This window comes from Dromiciops gliroides, chromosome 2 (assembly GCF_019393635.1).
Source record: "Dromiciops gliroides isolate mDroGli1 chromosome 2, mDroGli1.pri, whole genome shotgun sequence".
Lineage (NCBI taxonomy): Eukaryota > Metazoa > Chordata > Mammalia > Microbiotheria > Microbiotheriidae > Dromiciops > Dromiciops gliroides.
The window spans coordinates 542,630,125-542,639,868 of record NC_057862.1 but is presented as its reverse complement, the minus strand read 5'-3'; the positions used below and the strand labels follow the sequence as shown (position 1 = coordinate 542,639,868).

At 39.9% G+C, this 9,744-nt stretch overlaps 1 pseudogene; it reads left to right on the top strand.

Annotated features, from left to right (window-relative positions):
• The first annotated feature begins 3,424 nt into the window (after positions 1–3,424).
• Positions 3,425–4,767, top strand: LOC122743132 (annotated as a pseudogene).
• Positions 4,768–9,744: the final 4,977 nt, after the last annotated feature.

Below are 9,744 nucleotides of genomic sequence, written 5' to 3'. Positions count from 1 at the left end.
CTCCTTTACCAGTGTGGTAAAAATTTTTTAACAGTTGGTTAGTGAATACGGAAAGACACAAGTTTTTTAAAGGACCACCCTTTTGGGGAGGAGACCGACGGCCATGCATGGGCTACGCACGCCAGCCCGGCTGCTAAGCACTCCACTTCCGGGGTGCAAGCTTAAAAGGCAAGGAGAGAACAGAAGTAAGGTCTTTTGCCTGCTCTCCTGGTCCGATGACTGCTGCTCAGACTGACGTTGACTGGAGTTCGACTCCGCCCAACTCGCCATTAGCAGCACGTGCATGAGGAGGCTCTACCCCCCAAAGGTCGCCTTGGGCGTTTGGTGAGATTTGTACAATATAGACTAAGCTTAGACTTAAGACTATTTGTTTTGTATTTCTACTTTCCTATCTCTCTAATCAACATCACCTTGTAATTACCAAACAATAAAAGCTCTAACTAGAGATCAGAGGTTTCTTCCATTTACTAGTCTGGGAGATAAAGAAGGGAAAGGTTAGAAAGGGGAGGTTAATACTCTAGTATCCAATTTTAAATCTCACACCAGGTTGTTGACTTTTTTTTCATAATTTTCTTGCATCACTCTCATTTCTCTTCCCATTTTTTCTTCTACCTCTCTTTATTTTCAAAGACCTTTTTGAGCCCTTCCATAGCCTGAAACCAATTCATATTTTTTCTTGGAGGCTTTGGATGTATGAGCTTTGACTTTGTTATCTTCTTCTGAGTGTGTATTTTGATCTTCCTTGTCACCATAGAAACTTTCTATGGTTAGAATTTTTTTCCTGTTTGCTCATTTTCCAAGCCTATTTCTTGATTTTTAACTCTGTTAAAGGAGGTTTCTGCTTCCAGGGTGGAGGATGCACTGTCCCAAGCTTCAAGGGGTTTTGTGCAACTGTTTTCAGAGAAACTTCTAGGGACTTGTAAGTTTTCAGTTCTTCCAAGGTGGTATGATCTAAGGAGAAATGTGTTTACCACTCACCTGGGTTATGCTCTGGTCTGTGAGTGACCACAAGCCCTCTTTTCTGCCCTGGAACTGTGAGGAGGTTCCCTGCTTCACTGTGGCAGCAAGCCCTGGTATGCTAATGCTCCTCCCCACCCTGGAACTGCCACTCAGGACTGTGACCTGGATCTGAGTATGGGCAAAGCAACAGAATTCTGACTCAGTTATAGAAAAGAGACCCCTGCAATTTCTTATTTGTATTTATTTATTATTTATTTATTTGTTGATGGGACAATGAGGATTAAGTGACTTGCCCAAGGTCACACAGCTAGTTAAGTGTCAAGTGTCTGAGGCCGGATTTGAACTCACATCTTCCTGAATCCAGGGCTGGTGCTTTATCCACTGTACCACCTAGATGTCCCACCCTGTAATTTCTTTCTGGCCAATTGTTCAACCCCTTTACCATCTGTGGACTGAGAGTTTCAGAAGCAATTGTTGCTGTTGCTGATTCAGTGGCTCCTAAGGCCTGTCCTTGGTTTGCTGGGGCCTGGTTTGTGGGGGCATGGCCTGCACTGGACTGTGCTCCACTCTTACCCTGGTATAATAGACCTTTCCTGCTGACCTAAGTTGTCTTTGGCTGGAAAATTATTTTGCCCTGTCCTTTTGTGGGTTCTACTGCTCCAGAAATTCTCTTTTAGCATTATTTAAAGGTATTTGGAGAGGTCTTAGGGAGAGCTCAGGTGAGTCACTGCCTTTCCTCTGCCATCTTGGTTCCACCCCATACCTCATTTCTTATAGCACAGTAGTATTCCATTACATTCATATACCACAATTTGTTTAGCCCCAATTTATGTCCATCTACTATGTACAAAAAAGTACTGCTTTAAATATTTTGGTGTATATTGGAACTTTACCTCTTATTGTCTTCTAGGAGGAATTCTTAACCTGGGGTCCATGAATTAATTTTTAAAAAATATCTTGATAACTATTTCTATGGAATTGGTTTCCTTTGTAATCCTGTATATTATGTATTATTTAATTGATATAGAGCAGCTAGGTAGTACAGTAGATAGAGTCAGCAAAACTCATCTTTCTGGGTTAAAATATGGCCTCGGACACTTAGTTGTGTGACCCTGAGCTGGTCATTTAACTATGTTTGCCTCAGTTCCTCATCTGTAAAATGAGCTGGAGAAAGAAATGGCAAACCACTTCAGTATCTTTGCCAAGAAAACTCTAAAATGGTATCACAAAGATTCAGACATGACTGAATAACATTTTATTTTATGCATTTAAAAATATGATTCTGATGGGGGGGGTGTTCATAGACTTCACAAGGCTGCCATGATTGTTGTGATTCACCTTACCTGGGCCAACCTCTTACCCAGCCTGGCTCTACTAGTTACAAGCATTCCAAAGAATTTCAGAAACTCTGACAAAGACCATCATTTGGTCTAAAACTGAGCTCAGAGAATTCAGTATTGGCTTAGAAAAATTGCTTAGAGAAGCCTCAGAAAGCCCTCCCTTGAAACTGGGAAATGATATAATGAAGAACCCTGAGGCAGTTGATAAGTGAGTTAGCCCTTCCTGGTCAAAATGCTGTTTCTAAAATCCAATGCCCAGATTTCCTTGAAGAAATCAAGGGAATGATAGAAAAGTCTTTGACTCCTTTAAGAGCATTCAACATAGGTTTCAGGAAAATCCTTAAGGAAGCCTCTGTAACTTTGCTTACAGTGACAGAAGAAAAGAGAAGTCTCAGTATCAAGGCCTCACCATCAGAGCAGGGAAAACTGTCTAGAAAAAAAAATTCCCATTTGTATTTGTGGAACCTAGGAGATGCTAAGGTAAAGGTTAAGGGTAAAGTTCTAAAACTGGAAGGCCAGAAGTTCATTAAAGACAAAGTATTGTTCAATGAAGAAGGACAGTCACAGGTTTCTGAAAGTAGACTATGTACTCCCCCCTCCCCCCTGCCCATCATGCCAGCAAAGATTGAACTTAGAGAGAATATTAACAGAGGGGCTGGTGACTATGCACTCAAAGCCACAAGAAAAGAGATTTTTCAGGTCACTAATGAAGATCCATCTGAAAAACACCATTGGGCCACATGCAGAGACCCCAGTGAGTCACTTCCAGGAGAAAAGACATGTTCTAAAATAAGCAAGATTCAACTGTTTCTAGGAACACCATAAAAAAAGAAGAAGAAAGAGAAAGCTTCTCTGGTTCAGATTTTTCAGATGAATACATTAGTTCTAATACAGATAACTGGAGAAGTTCTTCCCATTCAGAAGAGTCAAACTAGTTTTGAAGGCTTTTTGTTTGTTTGTTTGTTTGTTTGTGTGGGGCAATGAGGGTAATGTGACTTGCCCAGGGTCACAAGCCAGTAAGTGTTAAGTGTGTGAGACCTGAATTCTGGGCCAGTGCTTTGTCTACTGCCCCACCTAGCTGCCCCCTTTGAAGGCTTTGAAAAGGAATGCTAATAGGAAAATAAATGCCTTCCCAAAGCCTAGAGGACAAACATTCCATCAGACACATCAAATCAAGGCAAAGTAGGTTTTCTGCCAGAAGACTTAGTGCACCATCAGAAAACGGATCAGTAACAAGCTACAAATGAATACATACCAAGAATTTCCACAGTGCCTTCACAGCCTGATAACCAATTTGCACATCTCAAAAAAACTCAAAAAGATAAGCAAGTCTGTTCCAGCATTCCTCCAAGCTGAGAGTAAAGACAGGGAGACAGATACCACATCAGAAAGCAGTTAGCAGCTTGCAGGCACAAGAAGAGCCCAAGCTCTTTAATCAATTTTAGCAACTCCTCTGGTGTGACATCATTGTCTTCTGTAAGTGTAAGTGTGATGGGTATTTACAGTGAGACTTTGACAGTCTGGATATTAAAGGATATAAAAGGAAGTCTTCAGTTTAACTTTGATTACAACTTTCATTGATGGAGTTCCATGTGTTTATGGCCTAGTCCAAGGACTTAGCAGTGGCAGATGTTAAAAAAATAGTCCATATGTAAAGACGTATTTGTTATCAGACAAAGGCAAAATAGGCAAGAAGAAAAAACTTGTCATAAAGAAAACCTTGAATTCTGTGTATAATAAGATACTGCAGTATAAAATTGACAAAAAGAGCTTGAAGAATCAAAAACTGAATCTCTCAGTCTGTCATGGGGACACATGCAACAGTTTCCTTAGGGAAGTAGAACTTGACCTGGAAATGTGGGAGTGGGACAACAAACAGAACAAACAATTGAAGTGGTACCCGTTGAACCCCAGGACAGCACCAATTGCCCTTGAAGCAGAAAACAGAGGTGAAATGAAATTAGCCCTCCAGTATGGCTCAGAGCTATTACCAGGTTAAAAAAAAACAACACAAAAAAACCAACTTGCTAGAACTGGAGAAGTACACATCTGGGTGAAGGAATGCATTGACCTATCCAACCTTGGGGAAACCACCTGAATTCTTTTGTCAAATGTATTGTTCTGCTAGATACAAGTAGGAAAAGTCATCAGAAGACAAGGGCTTGGGGAAAAACAACCAATCCTATCTTCAACCACACAATGGTCTATGATGGTTTTAGGCCTAGAGATTTGAAAGAAACCTGCATAGAGCTGACAGCCATGGACCACCACAAATTAACCAATCAGTTTTTTTGGAGGACTATGGATAGGCTTTAGAATAGGTAAAAGTTTGGGATTAAAGTAGACTTGGACAGACTCTACTCCAACAGAAATCTCTCCATGGGAAAGAATGGTGAACTCACTCAACACTTGGGTTGAAGACATCTTCCCATTCTGGATGCTGTTCATAGCCAAGTTGACTAAATAAGAGAGAGTTTCTCTAGGCCCAGGGGCTCCATGGAAAAACAATATCTTCATTTCCCTCTATTAGAGGGTGCAGAACAGGTGGCATCACTGGAAATCCCACCATGCTGACTAAGGACATTGTGTAACCTTCCTTGACATCCAGGGTATGTTGAACTGCTAACCTGCATGTGTCTTCATATAAGGGATTTAAAGAGCAAGCAAATATGTGATCAGGATGTCACTTGAAATGAAAAAAAGCTCCCTGAGTGTGTCATATGATTTGCATGAACTAATGATGCTGCTTCAAAGGGAAATGTGAGGTAGTGTTTGTGAGCTGATGCTCTATCTTTTCTGAATCTGCCAGGAAAAAAATAAAATTAAGGGGTAAGAGAAGAAGGCACTGGGAGAAAGGGAAAGGGAGAAGTAGAATGGAGTAAATTACCTCACAAAGAAGAAGCAAGAAAAAGCTTTATACAGTGGTACAGTGGAAGGGGAGATGGAGGGAGGGGCTGGTGAGGGGGAGTGAGTGAACCTTACTCTCATCAGAATTGGCTTGAAGAGGAAATAACATACACATCCAGTTGGGTAAAGAAATCTTTCTTACCCTGCAGGAAAATAGGAGGCGAAGGGAAGAAAAGCAGCCGGGGGGGGGGGGGGGGAGGACAGGGTACGACAGGGGAAGTGGGTAGTCAGAAGCAAAACAGTTTTGAGGAGGGACAGGGTGAAAGGAGAGAGAGAATAGAAAAAATGGGGGATGGATGGGAAAGGATGAAGGGAAATACAGTTAGCAATAGTACCTGTGAAAAAACATTTTGAAGCAAGTTTCTCTGAGTAAAAGTCATTCCCCCATTGATAAATGATCAAAAGATATGAAGAGTTTTCAGATGAAGTAATCAAACCTAACTATAGCCATATGGGAAAAAATGCTCTAATTTACTATTGATTGGAGTGATGAAAATCAAAACAATTCTGAGGTACTCTCGGAATAGGACAGAAAAGGAAAATTACAAATATTGGAGGGGATGTAGGGAAAATGAGACATTAATGTACTGTTAGTGGAGTTGTAAACTGATTCAACCTTTCTGTAGAGCAATTTGGAACTATGCCCAAAGGTCTATAAAACCATGCATACTCTTTGACCTAGCAATACCACTACTAGGTCTGCATCCTAAAAGAGATTAAAAAAAACCAACAACAACAACAAAAAGGAAAAGGATCTATGTACAAAAATATTTATAGCAGATCTTTTCTGGTGGCAAAGAATTGGAAATTGGGGGATGCCTATCAATTGGGGAAAGGCTGAAAAATTGTAGTATGTGATTATTGTGGAATACTGTTGTGCTATAAGAAATGATGAGCAGGATGCTCTCAGAAAAACCTGGAAAGACTTACATGAGCTGATGCAAAGTGAAATATACTGAGGTACAAAGCAAAATTGTAAGGTTTACTTAACTATTTTCAGCAATACAATGGTCCAAGAGATCTCTGACAGACTTATGATGAAAAATGTTACACATCTCCAGAGAAAGAACTGATGTATAAATTTGATGCATAATTGTTTAAACTTTATTTTTCTTGAGGTTTTTTTGGTCTATGTCTTCTTTTACTAAAAGAAACTTTCCATATTGACTAATTTCCATATGTCTATATTGACTAATGTTTTGCATGACTACACATGTATAACCTATAGCTAATTGCTTGCCTTCTCAATGTGGGGGGGGGGAGGGAGGAAGTGAGATAATTTGGAGCTCAAAAGTCTTAAAAATTAATGTTAATAATTGGTTTTACAAAAAAAGTTTAAAAATTGTTTTTACATGTAATTGGGGGAAAACAAAATACTAAATAAATAAAATAGGATTTCAGTACATTGTCATGTTAATGCACAATATAACTTAGCTCTCTTATGTCACCCTAATGAGAAATCTGATTTTGGCTTTTTGTTATTTAATTTGGAATTAGAAGATGTGTAGAACTATATGCAAACTAAGTTAAACAAAGATATTTCCATTGTTTAAAGCAATTTAGGGATTCTGAGAGTAGTAGCTTGTATTTATGAATTTGTTTTACCATATGCTATTATATGAAACATTGTCTAATCTGTTCTCTATACATTTTGAGATTATTATATTTATACATCCCATCCTGTCTTTTGTTGTCTGCTATTAAGCATTTTAAAACAAAATTATTTCTGTAATACTGAATTTAGGGATGGAAAAGCATCTCCTTAGCATAAGTACTAGTTATATCAAGATTAAGATGTAATTTTTCTGTAATGTATTTCTTACTGTTACCAGTGTGAGATTATAGTCAATACTTTTATCTAGGATATGATCCTTGAGAGTTAAATTCAACAAAAACACCAATTATTGTAACATACTGTTTAATACATTATGGGTTGGGGGCAGATAGGTGACACAGTGGATAAAGCACCAGCCCTGGATTCAGGAGGACCTGAGTTCAAATCCAGCCTCAGACACTTCACATTTACTAGCTGCGTGACCCTGGGCAAGTCACTTGATCCTCATTGCCCTGCAAAACAAAACAAAACATTATGGGTTAACTGATATAATTCTGAGTCTGACTTCAAGTATGATCATCAAGGAATGCTATTCAGCCAATGATACATGATACCAGCAACCCTTTGGGGTTTTACATTTTAAAGCATGCTAGATGCCCTACTGCAACTAGACAAATTTGACCTCATAGTTATCATTACTTTTGTTGGAAGGGTTTGAAAAAGGGATACTTTATTCAAAAGAAACAAGGAAGGAAGGCAGTGATTTATGACTTTTTTCTCATGTCTGATTTTGATCATTTTTCTTTCATTAAATTTCCTAATTGCATACAAATTGTATTTGTCTTTATAAAAACAGAATTGTACTTATTAATTCAACTGTTGTTTTATTATTTATCTCCCCTTTCTTTTCCTCTTAGTTTAACAATTTCCTTTTAAAATTTCTTTCAGCACAAAAAAAGAAAAAGAAAAAGAAGAAAAAATAATAATGGGGCAGATAGGTGGTACATTGGATAAAGCATCAGCCTTAGATTCAGGAGGACCTGAGTTCAAATCTGGTCTCACTTGACACTTGACACTTGACACTTACTAGCTGTGTGACCCTGGGCAGTCACTTAGCCTTCAGTGCCCCGGAAAAAAAAAATTCTTTCAGGACGTTCATGTGCTCTATGATATAAATTTGCTTCTGAATACTTTGGCTGCTTTCCACAAATTTAATATGTAACATTTATATTGCTATGTTTAAGGAAAGAGAGCAAGGAGACAGAGACAAAGAGAGAGGAGAGAGAAAGAGAGGGAGGGAGGGAGGGGGAGAGAGAGACAGAGAGGGAGAGAGAGAGACGGAGAGAGACAGAGACAGAGACAGAGAGAATATACAGCCACAGTAAGGGCTCAGGTTCCCAAGAATACACCCTTTTCTGGGACCTCATTCTCATTGAGCGGCGCTACTTCGCACCACCAATGAACCAACCCTTGCCCGAATTCAAGGGAGCCACAACTGGGGGAAACGCGCATGCGCACAAACGCAGGCACGTAGGCACTCACGCGCTTGCTTGCTCACTTGCTGGCTCGCTCTCTTACACAATTCCCTCAGGGACCGAGGGGGAGTCCCGGATGTTATTTCAGAGGACTCTGGTTCAAATCCAATTTTCCCCTTTACTAGCTGTGCCACCATAGGCAAGTCACTTCACTTAATGAATAAATTGAACAGTCGTTCCTAAAGAGCCTTATAATTTTCTATGTTTGAGCCGCTTTTAAATGTGTTTGCCTGTCTTGCAAATGTTTGTATCTTTTTTCAGGTGCTATAGGAATGAAGAGAAAGAAAAAAATCCAGACGGGCCACAGTGTGGAGGGAAGGCCAGATAGAGGGGGCGACATTCGATAGGGGGCTTTGAAGGTTAGTGTTGGGGTAACTCTTGCATACTGAGGTGGGCCTTGAATTGGCTGCCCTTTATGGTTAGTCCATAGGAACCTGCATTTTTTCCAACCCTGTTTTCGTTTTTGCTCATTTTAGAGTATTTGTGAGGGCTAATGCCGCAGAAGGCCTAGGCTTCTATGAAGTAAAGAGGGAAAAGATTCATTCTCTTGAGAGATGAGTTCTGCCCCAGATTTCTATGCCTACCTGAGAGAGGAAGTGCTCTTGCCCAAAGGCTTGGGCAGAAAAACCAAGGGAGAGAAGGGAGAACTAGCTTAGGGGCTTGAAGATTCCCTTGGATTTACTCCAGAAGGGAACTTGAAAAAGAATCATATTCCAAAACTTGCATTGTTTGGAGCTCAGAACCTATTTTCCCATATAAACAATGGTAAATTTGGCAGTTGGGGAGCATTCGATAACCTGTGATCTTTTGTATGTTGTATACATAGCATAACAGGCATTCTCTCTGATAGGTGGTCATCCTTCAACCTTCAACCTTCCTCTGTCTCTTATAGTGATATCTAACCTAAAGAAGACCCTCCTGTTACAACCCAGCATCAGGCCTTGTCCAGTCCTGAGGTGGTACCCCATACTCAATTCACTTCCTGCCTAAACTGAAACCTACATAAACTTTGTCTTTTTGTTCCTTTGGGGAGTCTCTTGCTGGTGTGGGGGGAGCTCTCCCTTACTCCTAACTCAATAAATCCTTGGTGGTTCCTAAATTTATGATTGGGTTTGGATTATGGTTTTGGTTTGGGGGTTTTGTTTCTGGTTCTGGTTTGTTGTGGCACTGACAATTTTGCTCAAACTTTTCAGGATGACGATCATTTTGTGAGAAAGCTTTTTTTATTCCCAATCTTTATGGCATTGACGAAAAGGAAGGTTAATTCTTTATATGATATCTTGGTTTAGAAAAGCTTAGCAGCTTTCCAAAACCAGCAGAGTAGGGATAGTGTCCTACAGCTGCCTGAATTTAGTCATTTGTCTGTTGTGATTTGAGAGGTTGGATTCAGGTAGATCCTTACCTAGGATGGGGCAACAGAGACATAACTTAAGGAGAGGTGGTAGCA